Below are 22,015 nucleotides of genomic sequence, written 5' to 3'. Positions count from 1 at the left end.
CCTATAGAGACTAGTTTGTCATAAAGATGAAGGGAAAAAATGCTATTGGATTGTGTCATTTAATTAATCATTTAATTTTAATGATTCATGTTAATGATTAAATATGCAGCATTGTTACTTATTTGCTTTTGAAACTATAAGTGAACTCGCTATTCCACGGTTATCGAAAATAATATGACAATTGAAATCTAAGATAGAAGTATTTCAATTCAAAATGTGCTGTAAGTCTTAGTTGCTAATTCTCTCTCTGGTAGTTTTTCTTACTAACTCTCACATAATACACCATGTTTCAAAACTGAGTTATTTAGACCCTACTTTCTTTGTCTTGCTTATTTGCCCTTGACTGGTATTGAGCTGGGGAAGGACAGACCAGAGCCTATAACAACTCCTTCCTTCACCATTGGTCCTTTATGTGCCCCTGCATCCTTTCCCACTTTTCTCCTCAAACATGTCTGAGAGTCTGCTGCCTGCCAGATAACTTTGCTGGATACTGAATACGCAACATCTTGGATAATCGATCTAAATTAGGAGAATTGTTTGGTTCATTGACACTTACATCGTGTTTTCCACATTGCCTTTGAATCTCATTTACTAGTTCTTTTGGGCCTCATCTTTTATATACTTGATATTTTCTTTCAAAGTCACTCGCTGCCCTGAAGGAATCAGTTTCTCAAAGACTTCCTATCCCCACTCCCCCTCCCCCACCACACACACACTCATCAAGCACACACACGAACAATAATTTTCAGCGTGTAACGGCATTAATCTAATGTGGGAAAGTAAGCCTGAAAGTAAGCCTATTTTATTGGTTGGCTTTGAGTGATTATACCCTAAAGGGTGTACATGTTAATTAATATGAAAGGGCTTCGCTATTAGAACTCCAGAACTATATGGTCCTAAGTATAAATCAACCAGGAAAGGCAGTTTGCTCAAAATCCACCCTTCTCCCTTTATGAAGCACATTTGAAAGTTAGTCATATAGCTCTGTTGGTCCATAAACAGGGTTTGCCTTTTGGCATGTTTGTATACCTGTGCATTTATTTGGTTTACAAAGAATCTCATTGTATTTGTCTGTGGATAAAATTGTGAGCCAATTTTGTTCATTTATTTCCAACATTTTCATTTGAATTAGCAACAAATTATGGTCCTGGGGTTGGCTCAACCATGATTTCATGGTCTAACCCAGATAAACAGGCTAAACCTCAGGGGACCTCTCAGTGGTAAAGCGATTTTAATTAGGAAAAGATCCTGAAATTGCACATTCAAAACAAACTGGTACTCAGCAGACAATATTGGTGCCATTAGTCCGAGTTCTCATTCACAGCTGTGAAAGGCAAGGAGCTTTAGGGAAGAGCTGGTGAGGGGTAATGAGAAGTGTCACTTAAAGTTAGTTCCTGGAAATAAAGATCAAAGTGAGGGACACTCACCCTACTGGCGCTAGAACTCATATCCAAGTGTCAGGTTCCAGAGTTATCTCAATTCTGCACTTCCAGCCAGGGAAAAGGATCTTTCTACAAGAAATAAGATTCATCATCTTGAAATTCTTTGTTGTTAATTCTTATTTCCTATTAAAGGAAATAGGAAATGGTGGCATAATTATGGTTATAGTTAAACCAACATGTCACCAAATCCTAGTCCTCAAAATAAAGATTCATACCTGGGCTTGATTTTTTTTTGCCATTTTGTTTATAAAAAGAAAATTGTTAAATTTTGATTTTTTTACTTGTATCCTCATTTAATACTCTCTATGAATTGTTTTACGTTTCATTTATTTATAATAAACTACTAATAATATATTATGAATAACAAATTGCTAGATACATTTCTAGAAAGTGTCACTAAAATATTTGTGTTGTGTAACCTTAAAACTTCTGCTGCAGTTAGAAATTGATATTAAAGAAAAACCTCACAACCAAAAATGTTTTTTGCTTAAAAGAGGTTTTACATGTAAACTTACTGGGCATTTGAAGTCAGATGTGTTAGTAGACACATCACTATAATCAGTTGGATACATCAAGAATCAATATTTGAACATACTTCTTTCATATTCTCAGGTCAGATAATGGAATTATTAATTAATAAGGCCAATGACCACCAAAAAAAAGAAACTCAAGGTAAAAAGGGGTGAAGAAATAAAGACCTCAACTCCATGTCCTGGAAGTAGCCAGGGCACCTCTTGCTTCTCCAGGTAGATGGAAGCTAGTGCTGAAGGCATTTCAGATAAAATAAATGGTCCCACTTTTCCAAGGAACCCTTAGCAAGCTAGAATGTTTATTTTCCTCCAATATTCTTCTTCCATAACCCAAGCCCCAATAAGTCATGCATAGTGGTGTGAGATCATTTTCAACTAACAAAGAAAAGTAGAGAGAGGGAGACATTGAGACAGGATTTAGGCATTCATCTGGCTCTGAGCGTTGGAGAGAATTAAATACCACTTCTCAAGCATTGTAGCTCAGAATCCACCAGCAGTTAAGTCTTGTTTCAACATCAGCAAAATTGTGGCACCTTAAATAGTGTCATCATCTGCTCTGCAGTTACTTGTTACAGGCCAATTAGGCTACTTGCCCGTTTACTAGTCCTAGGTAAAAATAAGCTAAAATATATACCCTCCCCCCAAATCAGTTCACCTTTGCGACAAAAGTCAGACTACATTTTTAATGATTCCATGGGTGGAGTTAAGGTGAGAACAGGAGAAGAAATTGAGAAAGAAGAGACTAGGGCCGGGAAGCAGAGGGCGTGGAGAAGCAGTGGTGGTGGGGAAGGGGACAGAAGCAACAATAGGAAAGAAATATTTAAAAAATCTCTCAGGGAAAACGCAGTAAGATACATGTGCTTTAAAACTGGAGAAGAAAATTAAAACCCGCTAACGAATAAGCAAACACTCTCTTCTCTGCTTCCTCTGCCAAGCAGACAAAATATATACCCTCAATGGAGGGATAAACCACATTAAAGTGCATCTGGTTTCAAATGTTCCAAGTTCTGTTTTAGTGTGATTGTTTTTCCATAAGTCATTCTGGAATGACTTGGAGCACTGGTGCTCCCCAAGGATGTAAAACTTAGGGAGACTTGTAATTGAGTCTGATGAGTCTGATGGTGTGAAGCCTCTTTTTGGATGACTAGTGCATGCACAAAATAAGCCTTCGAGACTGAAATTCTATGACTCGGTCAATACCTATTGAACACTGTTCTGAGGCGAGGGATATATTTGACGGTGAAACAAACATAACCCTGTTTCATGATGCTTATAAACTAGTGGAAGAGTAGCCAATTTATCATTGCATGGCCATTTTCTATATTTTTGTCATTTTAAGAATTTTAGTACTCTTTCCTATCATCGGGGATAATTTAAGGTTTGTGTGTGTGTATGTTGTGTTGTGTTTGTGCAAATGGAAAGTCAGGGATTACGCAAACAACAAGTCAGGGATTCAACTCTGACAATTACACTTAAAAAAATACGACCTGGGCAGGTTAGTTATCAGTCTTCTTTAAGTCTATTTACTCCTTTGCAAAAAGAGGATATTAGTTCTTAAGTCAGAGTTTGTTGAATATGATCATTAGTATAAAGCAGCTAGTACAGTAACCAGAAAACAATAAATTCTCAAAAAATATTAGTTCCATGTTTTTCCTCTCTTGACTATTAACACAGTATTTTGTCAGTTCTGAGAAGCCGTAGGCTATAAAGTACTGAGTATGTACCACTATTTTATGCAATGTTAAGAAAGTAATGCTGACAATTAAATTATAACATAATGCTTTCTTAGCACATTGATTATATGACATCCTGAATCTAGAATGTATGTACACATTTTTTAAAAAACGTTGTGAATAAACAAATGGCTGTTTAAATTTCATTCATGAGACATAATGGTTTCCGTGTTTTAAATTTGAAGATAACTCATGTTAACGGTATAGAGAAAAGTAAAATTGCTAATTATATGTACCCACATTCATGGATATATTGAGGAAGGACATGGAAATAAAAGTAAATTAACCAATAACGGATCATGACTAAACATAATGCTTAAGAATTGCTTATTCTATCATTTAAGCAACGGTCTGGAACCAATGAATAAATAATCTTTAAAAACTGTAGGTACCTCTTAAGCTAAAATAAATTCGTTTTTAATTCTACTTGACAAATTAGAATAGATATAAGAAATACTTGCAAATTAAACACAACTCGAAGTAATAGTGCTTCTTCTTATTATATTTATTATTTTTTAAGTGGGAAAAATTTATTTCTAAATATATTGAGTGATCCTGGCATCTATCAACCAAGTTATCCAATGATTTTATTTCCCAAAACGAATTTGATTGTTATAAATAACTTGAGAAAATTCAAATCACTCAATGCAAAAATGCAAATGATCAAAGTCTAGCAAAGGCAAGGTTTTCCTAATAGACTTCTTTGACATTGAGGCGCTAGAAGACTATCAATAGGCTTGTAATAAACATTGTGATAGGTAATCCGTGTAAGCAGTGAAACTTCACACTCACAAATGTGCCCAGAGGTTTGGGATGATTTTCCCTGCTCCACTGGCAGGAGGAGATATTATGGCATGCATTTCCATGAATTCTTGGAATACAATACACGCACACACACACACTGCATTCAGATCTACCGGATTCCAAAGGATTCCTTCAATACTGGATTTCAAATTGCTGTAAAATGTTGCACAGAGAAAGAGAATTTTGTTTAAAGTTACATTTGGAATCAGAATGTGCTTAGTTGTTAATCTGGCAGAAGTCATCCTTGTGAAGTAATCTGGGCCACCAAGAGGCTCCTTGCCTGCCAGTCCCTTTGTTCTCCTCCTACTTGGCATCCTTCCTGAACTGCTCAGGATCATAGCAATGTGGGAGTCCCATATGATTAAGGGACTTTCTGTGCAGGTGGACTGAGGCCAGATGCCTTCTTTCACTTGTATTAGCCCTTCACCTACGAACAACAGATGCCACAGTGACCCAGTGCGAGCTGTTTACAGTAGGAGATAGCCAGTTGGAAACTAAAATGATCCACACAAGTGAGCTGAGTCTTCCCTAACTTGTTTGGAGCTGGAGTAGAAACTCATGTAAATGGCCATCACGTTTTAGATCCATTGATCTCCACCTACTTTCTTCTGGGCCCTGAGAAATCCTAAGGAATTCTAATGTAGAGTGCCCCCACCGCCCAGGCACACAGGAGTAATTAAAATGCACATAGGATTTTGCTTGAGGAAGCTCCTTTCTGTTGCTTTCTTTTTCTTAATCTGCTGTTCTGACTTGCTCTTCTGGGGCAAGAGGCAGTTCTCTTTTATACTCTTCTTTAAATGTTCAAATGCTCTTAATTCCTTTTGGGCATTCAAGAAAGCAACAGTAACTGTCTTGGAATTCACCAGACAAATGGCCAAATCTGTCATTTCTTTCCCTGTTCTCTGTACAAAGGGAGGTCTATCATGTACTCAACTGTTATAAAACTTTCAAGCTTGGAATTTAATAAATATTCATCTGCTACTTGTCAGATTATTCTATGAGTGCAAAGCACTTTTACAGGAGTATTAACTCTTAGAGGCTCCCCTTTCAAGGGACTACGGAGGAGGGGATTTTAAAACTATCCCTTGCCTGCCCCACCCCTCAGTGCTCTCAATCAACGCATGCACCTTTAAATGTGTGCAACATACCAGGGGGAGTCACTTTCACAGTAGGAGAATGACACTTATTAAAGAAAGAAAAAGAAAAGTATCATTAGCTTTTGGAGGAAAACTGTAATTTTTTTTTTTCTTTTAAGAGAGAACAAAGTACAGGTAACTAAATTTGTTTTTCAAAGAGTAGCCTGAATGCAAAGAAGAGGGAACTTTTCTAATTAGAATGTAATTCTAGGAACCTCTGATGGTGTCTTAACTCTACTGAATATGGAAATTTTCAGCCTTCTCTGTTAATGAACTCAATTCACTAACATTGGGATGGACAGGGCTCCTTATTTCTAAGCTTTTGTATTACCCTTTGAAAGCAGTAGGTCAGTGGGGCTGCCGCAACCATGCTTGTGTGCACAACTGGCTGTGTTCAGTGTCAGTCCGAGCCAAGTAAATGGCCTGCTGATAAGCATTTTGCTTCGGTTCTGCTTTTTTTTTTTTTTCTTTTCCTTTTAAAATCTTTCATTTGTTTTGCCAACATGCCTGCATTTCTGGCACACCTGCTTTCCTCCTTAGATAGTTTTAGTTCTCTCAGAATCAATTGCGAGCAGCTTGCAACCAAATGCCTGATTAAAAAGTTAGCAGACCTTGAGTGCAATTACTTCAGCTCTATAGCACTCAGGCATTAAACCCGGTGTTAATTGTTTCCCATTTTTGTAACGATCCTTATAATAGGATAAAAACAGAAGAGATCATTTCTTGTAGTTAAAACAGCAGAAAATAAAGTCATTCACTCTGATTAATCTTTGCAATATGAAATTAGACACTATTAGGAGTAAGTACATTTTAGGATATTTTTTGATTCCAGTGAAGGTCATCATTCCTTCTGTCAAAACGTGTCTACAAATGGCCACTGCAACAAATTATTCACCTAAGGAGGAGGTTTATGTAATAAATAACTTTTAATGTAATTATTTAAGAATTTTTATATTGTTTCTGAGCATTATTTAGCTGAATTAATGTTCATCATAAATACATATTCCCTTAATAAATCACTTTATGGTCAGAGTGGCTTATATTTTCTTATGCATTATAATTTTTAAAACATTTAGACTAAATGTTTTTAAAGGATTGACCTTATATAAAGAAAAGGCACATTAAGAAGATTGCATTAAAAAAATAGTCTAGCCAACATTGCTTTATTCTAGCATTTCATAGCATTGAAAAGATTCGTTAAGGTTTAGAATTTGGGGCTGGACCCGTGGCTGAGTAATTAAGTTTGCGTGCTCTGCTTTGGCTGCCCAGTTTTTCCTGGTTCGGATCCTGGGCATGGATACATCACCGCTCATCAAACCATGCTGAGGCAGTGTCCCACATGGCACAACCAGAGGCACTCACAACTAGCATACACAACTATGTACTGGGGGGGCTTTGGTGAGAAGAAGAAAAAGAAAAAGATGAAGATGATTGGCAACAGTTGTTAGCTCAGGTGCCAATCTTTAAAAAAAGAAGATTTAGAATTTTGTTATTTAAAATGCCTAACATATTAAATGTTTTCCACGTGGGAGAATAAAGAAACGCTACCTCTTTTGCCCCTTTTGTAGTTGTTATTCCGTATAGCTATTTTGTGCCTTATTTTTATTTTTTTAACCTGTGATCAGGAAACTCAACTTCATCGTTTGTCAGGGAGTACTCATTGGGCTTAACCGCTGGTTTCGATTGTTGAGACTCAGGCTGTGATATGTATTTTCTTTCATAATACAAGGGTCATCCACGGCAGAGTCCCCTGTAACTCCCAGTGAAGAAGACATTGTAGGCAGGGACACAACTTGTTGAATGGCCTTCAGAACCAAAAAGGTGGAAAAATCCACTGAGATAATCAACACTTCTATAGAATCCATTTCACTTCCGTCTTTTTTGTGTTGGGGGGGCAAAGATTGGCCCTGAGGTAACGTGTGTTGCCAATCTTCCTCTTTTTTTGCTTGAGGAAGATTGTCACTGAGCTCACATCCATGCCAATGTTCCTCTTTTCTGTGGGATATGGCCACAGAATGGCTTGACGGAGCAGGGGTCTGAATCTGCTTGATGGCTTGGTCTGTGCCCGGGATCCGAACCTGCAAACTCTGGGCTGCTGAAGCGGGGCAGGTAAACTCAACTACTACGCCACCAAGCCAGCCCCTCAATTGCTTTTAATTATTAAAAACATGCAAAGCTTATCTGTTTATCTTTTGTTTTTTCCATCTGTCACCTCAGGTAAATTTTCAGTATTATTTTCCGAAGAGATAAGTGGTTTTTTTTCATGTTTAAAAGAAAACTCAGTCAAGCTAGTTCTTTTACTTTCACATTTTCATTAAAGAAAAGAAAGCTTTAGGATTATGTAGATGGTTATATATTTTCATTCACTACATACTTTGAGTACCTGTCAGATGCTAAGGACTGTAGTAGGTACTAGATATTACAAGTCAAATAAGATATAGTTACTGACCTTGAGGAAATTCTACTTCTAGTTCTGATAGGTCATAATCTTCTGCCTGTATGATTTTGATCATAATTTCGGATAATAAGCTGAAAATACCACCTATCCAAAGAAATCCTGAAACAAACAATGGAGAGTGTTTCGAGGTACCGTTATTACGTACCCAGAATTATTTGGACCTGATCATTAAACTCCCAAAAGATAAAAATTACTACTTCCATATTTATCTTATGTATTTAGGTGCAAGCAGTAAAAATCAAGAGATCCTCAGAAGCATTGAGAAATGTGCCTCAATAGCATCTAGAATTTCTAACATTAGCTTTGTTTAGGGAGTATAAAGTTTCTGTTCCACAGAGGAAAGCAAAAAAGAGTGGGCAAGAGGCTGATTGTGGAGAGTTACTATTTCCTGGTTTTTACGTGGAATTATAAGCTATTGGGACTAAGAACTGTAGCCTCCCAGAGTCTTCCAAGTGGCCGTGCATGAGCTGCCATATCCCTCATTGGAAGGCTTCCCTGGTGAGTGGGATCCTTCTATTATGTACTTCTAGTGCACCCTGAATTTCTCCTTTATAATGCCTAGAACATTTGTGATTATTTGTTCCAGTCCATTTCTTTTACTGGGTTGTAAGCCTTATGAGTGGAGAGACTGTGCCATTCTTGATGGAAAAACTTCCCTCAGTATCTAAGAGTATCTGATAGAAAGTAGGTGATTGAAGTTTCTGTTAGCTAGCTGAGTAAAGAGCTCTAGGGAATCTCTTAAATCTTAAACTATTCTATCTTAGCGTGTATTCTCTACATTTACAAATTCTCCTAATGGTATAGTTCCAGAGATGTCCATTTTATGAGGACTCAGAATTTAGATAGTTTTTCTTTTACTCTATTTTGCTAATGTGTACATCTCTTACAGTTTGAAGCCTGATAAGGAAATTAGTGAATAGAATAAGTTGGAAGATTTTTAACATATGTTGCTAAACTAGATTTAAATCTCCAGTTGATAATTTTCAATTCTTTCTTTTCCTGGAAACACTATGATGCTACTTTTTGTTCTAACAATATTGCCCTACAGACATTAGGAGAGGTTAGATGTGCATGGGAATCAAACGATCATGCGCTTGTGCTGAAAGAACTTTCTCTATCACAGTTTCCCAGGGACTAAAATTGCTTAGCTGCCATGTTTGATCAGTTATCACCTAAACTGCAGTTCTGATGAAAATCTCCTGGATTTTCATATCTGTGAAAAGTTGGTGATCAAACAAGATATCTGAACTGCATTCTCTATGTGCTTTGTCAGTCTGTGAAACGTAAGATAAGATGCCTTCTATAGACATTAAGCTCTATGATCTATTCCAGGAAAGGTAATTCCTTAATTCCCAAAGTACCATCATCTATCTTCTTCCATCTGTCAGGCTAGGACAGGAACTAGATCAGAATTGCTTTTTGACATGAGGAACATTTCATTTCATCTTCATGAAGTTAACTCTCTGAAATATGTCCCTAGAAGTGTCAAAATTGTTTTATATCATTGCAAAGTATGAATTAAATTGTCTATTTAATGAAGAACCTTTAAAAGTTGACACTGTTTCAAAATTTTTAAAAAGGAACAAAGGACAATTGTAGACAACAATCACAACTTTGTGCGTACAGAAATATTCTTTTTTGAAATGCATGTAATTATATAAATATAGGACCTTTATTCATGACTTAAAAAGGACCAATCAGGGCTAAATATAAGAATGATGATACATGAGTATTTCTATCACACACATACACACAAACTCAATAGAAGTACAACTCAACGTAATACACACCAGTGCTATCATCTTTTAAATTCCTTGAAAACAGCCTGAAATCCCCTTCACTCACTACAAAAGTCTTTGTCTTCCTTTTCTCCCTGTTTAATCCTTGGATTTTTTAAAAAATAGACTTTATTTTTAGAGTAGTTTTATGTTTACAGAAAAAATTGTGCACAAAGTACAGAGTTCCCATATATACTCTCCTCCTGAATAGCTTCTCCTGTTAACATCTTGCTTTAGTTTGGTATATCTGTTATGATTAAGGAGCAAGATTGACTTATTATTATTAACTAAAGTCCATAGTTTACATTAGTGTTAGCTCCTTGTGTTCTAATCCTTTTTATATATCCTTAAGAAAATTATTTTCAAATATTTATTTGTACTTTTCTCCCATTTTATTTCAGTATACAGGTTTAAACAATTACTCACAATAACAATTTCATTGAAAAGAATTAATTCCAGGCTATCAATTTGTCCATCATTTCTAATATCATCTTCCTAGGATAATATATTCCTGACTTTCACAATGCTAAATATAAACTTCAGGAAGTTTCATATTGTTTTTCAAATGGCAGGCTACCTTCTTAAATTTTAATGAACAAGCCAAATTGTGCCATAGAGTAAGTGGACTCTGGTGTGGGAAATTTTCTAAATGTTTCATTCTGAAATTGTCTTTCTGTCTCTGCCCCAGACAAAAATTAGAAGGCATTTCTGGGCACAAGTGTTGAATCTTTGAGTCAAGAGAACTTACAAGTGTTTACTTTCTTATCTTCAAAAAATGTTACTAAGATTTTTGGATCTTTACCTTCTGGATATCTGTGTTCACACTTGGAACATAATATTTGGGAGTTTTGTCTCTTCAAACGTACGTTTTTCTGAGTATAGCTCATTATTTTATAGATGCTACCTAAATCTAAAGAAGCTTTTGACATGCAGAAGTTTTTGACATATGTTTGAATTTTATATTTGTATCCAAGGAAAACAAATGATCCCCAGCACACAAATAACTGAGATTGGTGACTTGGTAATGTTTTCAAAGGAAAGACTGAGAGCCACAGGGCAAGTAGCGATTATCACTGAGATGTAGGAGTGACTTTTGTTTCAAATATCAGGCTCAAAGTCACAGTGACTGTCTGCAATAATAGGTGGATATTTTCTTGAAATAAAGTCCAACCACTTTGTTCAGAACAAAGGCTGCTCTCCCCAGGAGAAAAGAGATATAAAATCTCACTCATGTTTATTCCAACTGGGTTAGTTTCTCTATTTTCTTAAGATCATTATAAGGGCTCTGATTCTAGCAGAGTTCAGTAGGTAGCTACATATTATATTTTTCAAAGCAATAGAGGCTTAAAACGTTTTCCTACAGAATATCAGGACATCAGTGTTTTACACTCTACTGAATAATGCTTATTAATACTTTCAAAAATATTTTGATATGATTTCCATATCCAAATGTTGCCACTCAACACATATGTAGCAAAGTTGCTTCATAAGCTTTTTCTCAGATTTCTGTAATTCAAAACCCCTTATGAAGTCCATCGCCATTTATCTCATTCTCTCAGACCGTACCGCCTTCACTATTCTTTCTAAATTTATGGTCCAAAAAGAACATTCCTGCATATAAGTTGAGAATAAAGCTGAGACTGATTTTTATCTAAGGAACAGAAATTATGCACGTAGATGAGTGATGTCCTTCAAATTTGCCCTCGTTTGTTCCTACAGCGAATATTGTCATTTCTCAAAATATTTTGGATCTCCTCTTTTGTAATGGTTTTCAAAGATAGTTTTTAAGCCACTGAAGAAAATGTGTCATGTTATTTTGTAATCTCTCTTCTTTTTAAAATGCGATTGTTCATCACTACAGATGGCTTTTAGTTGTTTCAAAAAGTAAAAATAGATCATAAAAGGCAAACAGTTGGCACCTTGAGACTGTGCAATATAATGTCATGCAGGCATTCTAAACAATTCAAAGGTACAAACTCAAAAAATCTCTACAAATGCAGTGACATCACTGCTAAAGTATTTAGATTATTAAGTACCTCCTCTTTGAAAGAATTAAATAGATGTTTTATATCATTTCTGTTTATTCAAAAGCTGCTTTTCTTCAACTTATCACAACTTTATATGGTGTAGTCTACACTCAAAGAAGTATCATTGCTAAACAAGCAATTTTTTGTCACCAAGTCAGGCTATATATTATATGGCATTAAATATAAACCTGAAGAGACTGTTTTGGGAATATAATTTGTGATATCAGAATTTATCTAGATTAATTCAGGTCTTCTCATTCAATTAATAAAGTTTGGATTTCATTTTTAGCATTAATAAATAAAGCAAAGATCTCAGATATATTTGACAATTTCCTTGACTAAGAATGGGAAAATTTCTTTCTAAGACATGTGCAGTGTGTCTGTCTATATTGCAGTGTGCTCATAAGTTTTGTATCATATGTACATATAAATACATATACATGAATTTATGTATATATTGTATCTATTTTTTTCAAAGCATCCTCATTTTCTTCCTAACTTACTCTGAAAAAAAATATGACTTTACTATCACACATTCCTAATCAAAATTTTTCAACTGTGAACAATATTTTCATTGATGTCCTTTGAGAGAGCTAAAGGAAGACAAAGTTAGAAAATGCTTGTCTATCACAAGTATTTTTTGCAATATAATTAGGATAAATGATGTTCTTAGTAAATGCTTGTTTAATATGATAGTTAATATACAGTTTTTTAGAGAATAGTCATCCTGTATCAATATGGGATGATTGTCTATCCTGTCTATTGCATGTCAAATCATTTACCAATGAGTCCAAGATTTCAGATGAAATTCCAAGGATGCTTGTTTCTTTTTTGTGTGCTCTCTATGGCCAAAGCCAGCCCTTCCCTCTCTGCACTGCTTCTCCCTGCCTCATTCTGCAAAAACATTTCTTAAATATGTGTCATGTTTATAGGAGAGCCTAGAAGAGAGAATTCAACAGTTGGTCAATCGTGTCATAGTCACGTTCTGTGCCTGTACGCACACATTTCCATATTCTCTAAGAGTAACTTGGATCTCTACCTATGTTTTGTACACTGTGTTCCACTCTCAATCTTCTTCATGCAAATTAGTCCCCCCATTAATCTGCCTCTAAGGATAGGGTTCTTTATTGTGACTGTTTTCGTGGCACCTATGCTAATTAATAGTTATGTGAACACCTCCACATTTGAATCATATGAATTACAGACTAGAAAGAGGCTGTTCTCCAAGAGCATTATTCCCATTGCCATTTTCCTTTTTTGCTGAAGAAGACATGATTGATGGCTCAGAGTTAATTGTAATCTATGGGCTGCCAGTGATAGATGTCCATCACATGTGCTAGGACTAGTTCACAGAAGTTTGCACTCCTTCACTGCTTCTAAAAAAGAGTTTTAATGTTCTTCTTTATCCTACAAAAGTAAGACCAGAAAGTTAAATAAATAAAATCAAACTTCCATATGTGACATAAGGTCAAACGAAACAGATTATACCACATTTTAGGTGCAAATTAACAATCCTTCATGAGGACTTTTAAACAACCTTATTGTACAGTAATAGTATTTCTTGGAGGATTTATACAGATTGCTTCTTCTACCCCTCTATTTGTGTTTCATTCTCTAACTTGGAATAACATGGTCTGTCCTCTAAAGCTGTGAATTACTGGTTTTCATTCTTACTAAATAATTATGATCTCGTGCTTGTTCAGCAATGCACAAGGAAAGTTTAAAGTGTGTTTGTGTGTGTGTGTGTGCGCGTGTGCGTGTGTAAACTCTTCTCTGAGTCAAGTGCCCATGGTCTGAGGTTAATTACAATACAAAATGAGGGCTACCTGCTGAAAGGTACTACTTACCTAAAGAAAATATGGCCTATTTTGGTTTTACAAGTCTTATTTTGTATTGGGAGTTACTAACAGAGGGGAACACTAGGGAGATGCCCATTACCTCTTTTGTTAATTCTGCTAAAACTACTTAAGATGAATTCTTGAATCCCAGTTACCAAATCAGACTCTGCTTCTGTTATTAATACTAAGAGATCTGACACACTTTTTTGGTGATTTTTAATTATCCAAAGATAAGCTCACTTTTTGTTAAGGACTACACACTGTGTCAGTGGGTTCTATATATTTACTTAATAACTGTGATAATTTAGTGTAATTTCTAATTAAATTGCCACAACTATCATGTGTGCTGATTTTGTAAATATGATAAGGGTAACTTACTTTGTCACATGGATTTGTTTATACTAGAAATCTAAATTGGAAAGGACTCTTCCCTATTTCTGTACATATAATTTATAGATGCAAAAATTCTGCCTGCAGATTCAGGAACAGCTGCTCCTGTTTAATGTAGTCATTTTATATTTTGTATGCTCAGATAAAGTGCCTCATTCCTACTGGGCAACATTTAACTCTAAGAAATAGGTTGAGGGTATTTCTGATAGCAGAAACTAAATAAAAATACAAGAAGCAAAATAACCAACAATGCTGACAATTCTTAATCCTCTCTGCTTGTCTTGGACCCCAGAGGAAACTTAAGGGTGGGGTGATGCCCGCAAACCAAAGAGAAAAGTTGATTCAAACGCTTTTCTCTTTCTCTGCTGTCCCACAGGGGAAAATGACAAAGGCTGGAGAGTCCTCTTTTATGTTTTTTCCTAGTATTTAAATTCAAGCACCAATGTTACACCCAAAAAGAGTAGCAGGAATTTACTTTTCCCTCAAGTTTCTTAAAGCTTTCAATGGTTTTTGCAAATGAAGAGAATTGCCATCTAACCTTCTCACAGATCACGCTGAAATCAAAAAGAAACAAAATAAAATTATTTTTAAAATTTCACCTTATGTTGTTAACATAAGTCTTCCAGCCATAGGCAGTTCTAAGAGATATTCAATGCATTTTATTTACAAAGCATGAGAAACTCAGGTCCTTACTTTGGGAAGTCATTTCACAATAAGACATTTACAAACTAAAGTAAATAGGCTAAGTTTAAGTCAATGTGAGTTTCCTACACACCCTGAGACAAGGTTCCTAAACTAAATGTGCAGATGAGCAGTGAAGTTAGAACAGCTGACAGCTCTATCCTGAAATGAAGCAGTTGCTTAGCAGCAGATCGTGAACTGGTTAACAGAGCAGTAAGCATAGTACATACGAACGCTCATTTCCCCTGAAAATGCTACTCAACTTTAAATGGCCACCTATCATCCACACCCTAGTCCTTTTTTATATAAGAATGAAAAAATTCATTTCAAAATTGCTGACACCTTTATATCTGTCACCTATGATCAGAGAAGATGTTACATATCTTTCTCAAACACAAACTGAATCTTCTCATTTGTCTCCAAACATTCAAAAATGTAGGCATTGAAGAGGCAAGAAGGAAGGGCTGACAGCTAGTGGAATGCTATCATGTTTCATTTTGTTACTTTTAAAACAGGGCAACACTCACTGAAGAGTTCTTGTGGGGGAGAGAGAGAGCTTTTCCCACAGTAAAGCATCTTTGGAGGATGGACAATGATATTTCATTTCTACTGTATCCCCTTAGATCTCCTAATGAAATTCTGAATAAATCATCTTCATTCAGTAAATATTCATTATAAGCTCATAAAATGTCAAGTGTATACGTTCCTCAGAAAAACTTGCTGGTTTTGATTTCATCAATTCTTATTTGAGGTTGTTAAGATTTCTCTAACTACCTAGGGAAAAAAACTGCAAAAAATTGCGAAGTTAACAATGATTCTATATTTGAGTCAAGAATAGCCTAGTGTAATAGTCTCAGATACTCTCCTATCCTTTTTATTTTTCGTTGTCACAGATTGGCAATGAATCCCAATCTGAGAATTGCAACAGATCTGGAGATTGTTTAGGATAAACTCAGAATGCACTCCCATTCTTTCTTTTTTCTCCCTCGGTCATTGCTGATTAATACAGTGAAGGTCTCCTATTCATGCACTGACCTTGCCTAAGTCTGCATAGTTTGCAAGAATTAGAAGGGAATCACATTATAAAAAGGTGACACACAGCTGCTGGCCAAAAACATTCCTCAGAACTGATAGGGAGTAACTTAATGAAATTCTACTTTTTAGCAAGTTGTGGGATATAGTTTTTGTCTTGTTCACCATTATATTCTTAGCAATTAGAATGGTGTCTAACACAGAGTAGGTACTCATAATTACTTATTAAATGAATGGATGAGTGAATAGTGTTTTATGTTGAAAATCAGAAAATGCAGGATTTGGGTCCCACTGCAAGTCGCTTTGCCTGGTTTCCTCATCTGAAAAAATGTAGCAGAATAAAATAGAATAGAAAATCCCTAAATAATATCCAGCTTAAAAGAAAAAACCTATAAACTCTACATTAACAGAATCATTTTAACATAAGTGCTTCCAATAAACAGGATAGGAGATTAACTCAATTTACCAGTTACAAATAATAAAATCACTCATTATAAAATAATTCTGTGCTCAAAGTATTTCATTTATTACCAGTTGAAAAGTCCCTTATGATTTTGTCCTTCAAAACTATTCCTTATTGCTGATAATGGGCCCATTTTCACTCATAAGTTACTAATACCTTTCCTAAGTCCTGTATCCAGGAATCTTTTCTTTATTTACTGCCTAGTTCTCATCTCTCAAACATGAATGAAGAAGAACATGTGTGTATTAATATTAATTCCCTTCAGTTGAGCCTGCAAGTATTGAGCAAAAGCAAATTAAGCTATAACCACAGTTTGCTTTTTCGGTCACATTTACCTTGCCTTCTAAACCACTATGAGTTTTATTCGATTCTGGATTTTATTAAGAGGAAGACTGTGCATTGATTTTAGATGGCAAGCAGCTATTGAGCAACTTACTATTGAATCAAATGAGTGGTTTCAGCTGAAAAGGTGTTCTTCTGTCATTTAAAAATTCCTCTTCCCATAGCTTGCAAGCTAAGACTATAGCCATGACTGTTATTGTTTACATCTCAATTAAAATATGCTCTTTTAAAAATAAGGAAGATCAAAATGTTTCTAATTAGTACTATAAAAAATATTTGTATTAAAATGCAGTTTCCAGTCTCCAGATTTTGTTTCAACCCTCTTTGGGATGATTTCTTTGGTTACTCTGGGAAGAGATATATATGAAAATATTATTTCAAATAAACAAAAAGCATATCATCTTTATTGAGTTTAATGCTGAGATAAAGCAAAAACAAAGTCAGAAAAGGAACTTTAATATGATTTTGTCCTTTATTTCATAATAAATAATTTCTGGCTGATGCGTGTGTTTGTGTATGTGTGTGTGTACACTCTTTAGACATTAGATAAATAGATAGATGATATATTATTTCTTAAATGTGGTTAAAGGAACTAAATCAGAATTAGGAGTATGTCCTTGAAAAGATATTTAAAGAATTCTTTACAAATAAACCCATATTTAAACAATTCTAAAGCACTTTTTTGTACTGTCATAGTATCAATTTATAATTTTCCAGAGAATAATTATTTTAAATGTTTGTCACTAACTGGTAAATTTATTTTTTTGACTTGTAATAATTGGCTTAGTGCTAAATTCATGTTGTTACTTTGTGATTTGAGGAGAAGGCAAGGATCTTTAATTGCAATGATTAAAAAGCTTAGGTAAAGAAAGTAACGAATGGAAGTCAGAACAGTAGAGCCGGGATAAGAAGATGGTTTGGCATTCCTTAGCTGGAGAGAAAGCCCACCTACTGTCTACCAGATCTTTCTGTTCTCTTGGACAAAGTTCTAATTTGCTATAAGTGATGAAGAGGAATGCTTAAAAGTTAGAATATTTTCTTTTTATTGAGGTTATGATAGTTTATAACATTGTGAAATTTCAGTTGTACATTATTATTTGTCAGTCGTCTTACAGGTGCGCCCCTTCACCCTTTGTACCCACCCATATCTTCTTTGTCCAGTCATCAGCCGATGGGCACTTAGGTTGCTTCTACATCTTGGCTATTGTGAATAATGCTGCAAAGAACACTAGGGTGCATACATCTCTCTGAATTGCCGATTTCAAGTTCTTTGGATAGATACCCGGTAGCGGGATGGCTGGGTCATATGTTTTTTCTATTTTTAATTTTTTGAGAAATCTCCATACAGTTTTCCATAGTGGCTGCACTAGTTTGCATTCCCACCAGTAGTGTATCAGGGTTCCTTTTTCTCCACAACTTCTCCAACATTTGTTATTTTTTTGTCTTGGTTATTATAGCCACGTTAGAATATGTTTTAATATTACAGAGATAATGCATGGAAATTTTAATGTAGTTCAAACAATAAAATTTTAAAATACCACAATTTCATGACCAAATAATATCACTTTAAACACTTGATGTATGCATATTGACACACAAAAACACATTAACAAGAATGCAATTCAACCAAGTAACATTTTTACTAACCTGATTTTTATACTTAATGATAGATTATATATATTTTCTATATCTATAAACATTAGCACAATTTTAAGTATTGTGAATTATTCAATTGTATAATATTACATAACTTTAATTAATCACCTATTGGACATTTCACTTTTTTCTGCCTTTTTGCTATTTCATGCAAAGACACAATGAAACTTACCACCAAATCTTTGCACACGGGAATCTCTCTGGATTAATGGGACTGGGATTGTAGGCTTGAATGTGAGTCATTCATTGATGAATATTCAATACCAGTAAGAAACACTCATGAGAAGCGTTCAAGTAATGATTGGGATTTCTTAGGAGATTCATTCTTTCAGTGACTCTTGAAGAAAAGTGCCCAGTACAGGAAATACATAGATCTTCCCAGGACGTCTTGAATTTTCCCTCGTTCTTTTCAACTAACCTATAAAAAAATGTTGCAAAGGTGCTTTGTGATGTTTCTCAAATGGAACCAGTGACACCTTCTGACTTGCAGGATCCTGGACTTATCTATGTTTGCATGAATGGCCCTTTATGATTGTGTAGAGTACAGAGTCTCTGATGAAAGCTTCCCCTGGGCAGAATTCCTATCAGCAGCCCCGAGATAAAATAACATGAAGCAGTCTTAGGAGTTGTTTGTTCCCATCTTATTCTTTCTCAGGGCAGCCAGGGACCTGGAGCTAACCTGTCAGTGATAAACAAGACAAACAAATGTGACATTCAAACCATTAACCAGACATAGCCGATAATAACAATAATGTTTCCCATGGGAGAAAATGGAATGGGTAAGAAATGGATTTAGGAAAACAAAATGTAAGTGCCCAGCTTTGGAAAGTCTGAAGCCGTCTCGTGATAACACGTGATGTCTCAATGCAGTCAGGCAGGGTTTGACTATGTTTATAAGCCAAATTGGGCCTATTTCCATGGGGATAACCCAAAGGCAAAATTCCCAGAGACAGTAAGAAAAAATCCTCCCTCTTTCTCTCTTCGAATATACAATTGTTTCTTGAAAGGAGAATGAGAAAAGCTTCACTTTCTCTAAGGAGAAAGCCTGTATTCTAAACAGTTGGTCTTCATCCCTCACTCCCACCCAAAAGCAGCTTCCCCTCAGAGAGGCGCTGAGCTGACATGATCTACAGGCACCTTCTGAGGCATGCCAAGATTCGGGGGTTCATGCAGTTTTCTTCCAAAAGAACAATACTTGTTTTCTAGGCTGAAGGAATCCTATCTTTAAAACTAACATTGATAGCCCCGGTTAAAAGAGAATATATAGCTATAAATTTCAAGAATTAGAGCTACCTTTTATTGAGTACCTACTATGTGTCACGTATTATATACCAGGAACATGTCTTATTTTATCTATTTGAGCCTTACAACACGCCTCTGGCGAAGGCACTATTTTCTCTGTTTTACAAAGGCAGGAACTCCTTCAAAGAAATAAAGTGCCGTGCCGTGGGCCAGTCTCTGCTGAGCAAGGGCTCCCAGCCAAAATGTCTGGTTCTGGCTCCTCACCTGGTGCTCTTTAGCAAAACCAGAATGAGTGCTATTGAATCCTTGACGACACCCCCAACTCCTGTTTCTTAACACTTCATAGATCCTCATTTTTCTGCACTTCAACTTATTTAGATACGTTACTTATATCTACTTTGATATTTCAAACATTCTTCTACTTGCATCAGTCATTATGATGATAAATTAAAGATTGATTTGCTTGATCAATTTGCTTTTCATACCGTAATATCCCTGTCCTAATTCTTAGTCCATATGCATCACCACCCCCACCTCCCATTAGACTGACGAATTGTGCACAATTTTGCCAATTAAGACTTAAACATCTTTGAGTCAAATTAATTAGGGAATATTTCCATAAGGCACAGTAGTTTAAACATTATATCACTCTAATTTACAGTGTCTTATTGCAAATAAATTACACTAGATTTCTGTCTTTTCTTATTCTCACTTATAAAGTGGTAAAGAATTGTCATAGTGTATATGAGAGATGGAATCTAATAAGTGTATTTGAAATAGTTTTGAAGAAAACATTTTCCCTGTTATTCTCAGTGTAATTAACGTACCAGGCTATACCATATATATATATGTGTGTGTAGCTCAATAAATGCTAGTTCTAATGACCATACTGTGGAAACTACTGGATTCAGATTCAAGTATAAATAGTATTGCAGATTTAGACACTTCTTAGGAGAAAAAAATATTGTAATTGAAGCAACATTAATTGTGTTTAGAAGAAGATCACAGATGCAAATTTTCCTCTTTTTCTTCTGTCTATGAAACATATAACTTATAATGGCTTATGAGGGTTCTGGAAATGCTTTATACAGATTGCAGAATCATCTGTTCCGTTGTCTTTCTGTTGTGTTTTGACTTTTTTACTCACGTGAGCTATAACTAAGAGATATTCCTCCAGAGATAACATCGAAGATACTTGAATCACTAAAACTATGGATTTTTAGTAGGCTAATCACTTTCAGAGCTGTCTTTGACAGTCACGTAAAAAGGGCAGTCTGGTCATTGGCATTAGTGCCAGGTTTATCACAAAGGATACTGAGGAATTAAGGGCATATTGAAACAGAATGGAAAATACTTGTATTATTGGTTTTCCCTAGAGGGTAAATTTACATGAGAGGGGAAACAGTATGATAAATGAAAATGGTAGCTTGACCTTTCCTATACAAGGAGAAATACATTTTGGATATTAATATTCCAATTTGGCTCGCATATCATGTAGCACTCACCTAGGCACGTTTCAAAACTATTGAGGGAGGAATGATGGTACTGACAGAGTTGTGCATGAAGGTGAAATGTGCTACAATAGACTCAATTAGTACCATTTATGATTATAGTTTATGTGATGTTGGCATCAGTTCATTAAAAATGTACTGAACTATCAAATCATTTCACACAGGTCGTTGAACAGCAATAAAGTGGTATCAGCTCTTCTCCATTATGACTCAGAGCTGGATTTGAACCAGTGACTCATAGGAAATAGACTGTTCTACTGTCAGTGTGTAAAAACGCACTTGTAGAGTAGCAGTATTTCTGTCTGTAGCATTTTGTCTCTAACTGCATTAGTTTTTCTTTGAGATGGATACAATCTATAAGTTGTCTCTCGAAAAACAAATTTTAGGTATTGTAAAATGATCATATTATACATTATGTATTTATATATTTTATTATTTATATATTCACAATTTTATTAAATCTGAGTAAAAGTGGTCACATATGACACGATGTTGAATGGTCTTTTGGCTGTTAAAGCAGAATGAAAATTAGGTGCAGTCATCATATAGCGCAAATTTACAACTCTCATATAATTCATAAGACATAAATCTCTACCCTGTATAACTGTAAATATTCTTATAGCTCATGGATTACATCAGCTAAAAGAATATTTACCAAGAGAGTTAAGCAGCAGTCTGTGCTGAAATGCACAATTTTATTTTATTAAAACACTAAAATTTATTGAAATGCCATATACATATTTTAGGTCATTTCTGATACTGACATTGTGCAAATAGATGACAAAGTAATATTCCAAACACCTTTCAACTGGGATATCCCATAACCAGTGGCTGGTGGTAATATCTGGGCCAGTGGGCAATAATGACTTCATTGCAAAAACTACCTTGAAACTATCAAGAAATCACATGCCTGGTCATTCAAAAAAATGGAATGTTGTATTATCTATGTATT

At 35.3% G+C, this 22,015-nt stretch overlaps 1 protein-coding gene across 9 annotated transcripts in view; it reads left to right on the top strand.

Annotated features, from left to right (window-relative positions):
- Positions 1–22,015, top strand: part of PCDH9 (protocadherin 9) — an 871,934-nt gene that overhangs the window by 550,780 nt on the left and 299,139 nt on the right. The window lies entirely within an intron of this gene.

The sequence above is a fragment of the Equus asinus genome, chromosome 11 (genome assembly GCF_041296235.1).
Source record: "Equus asinus isolate D_3611 breed Donkey chromosome 11, EquAss-T2T_v2, whole genome shotgun sequence".
In the NCBI taxonomy this organism is placed as follows: domain Eukaryota; kingdom Metazoa; phylum Chordata; class Mammalia; order Perissodactyla; family Equidae; genus Equus; species Equus asinus.
This window is presented reverse-complemented; position numbering and strand designations above follow the sequence as displayed.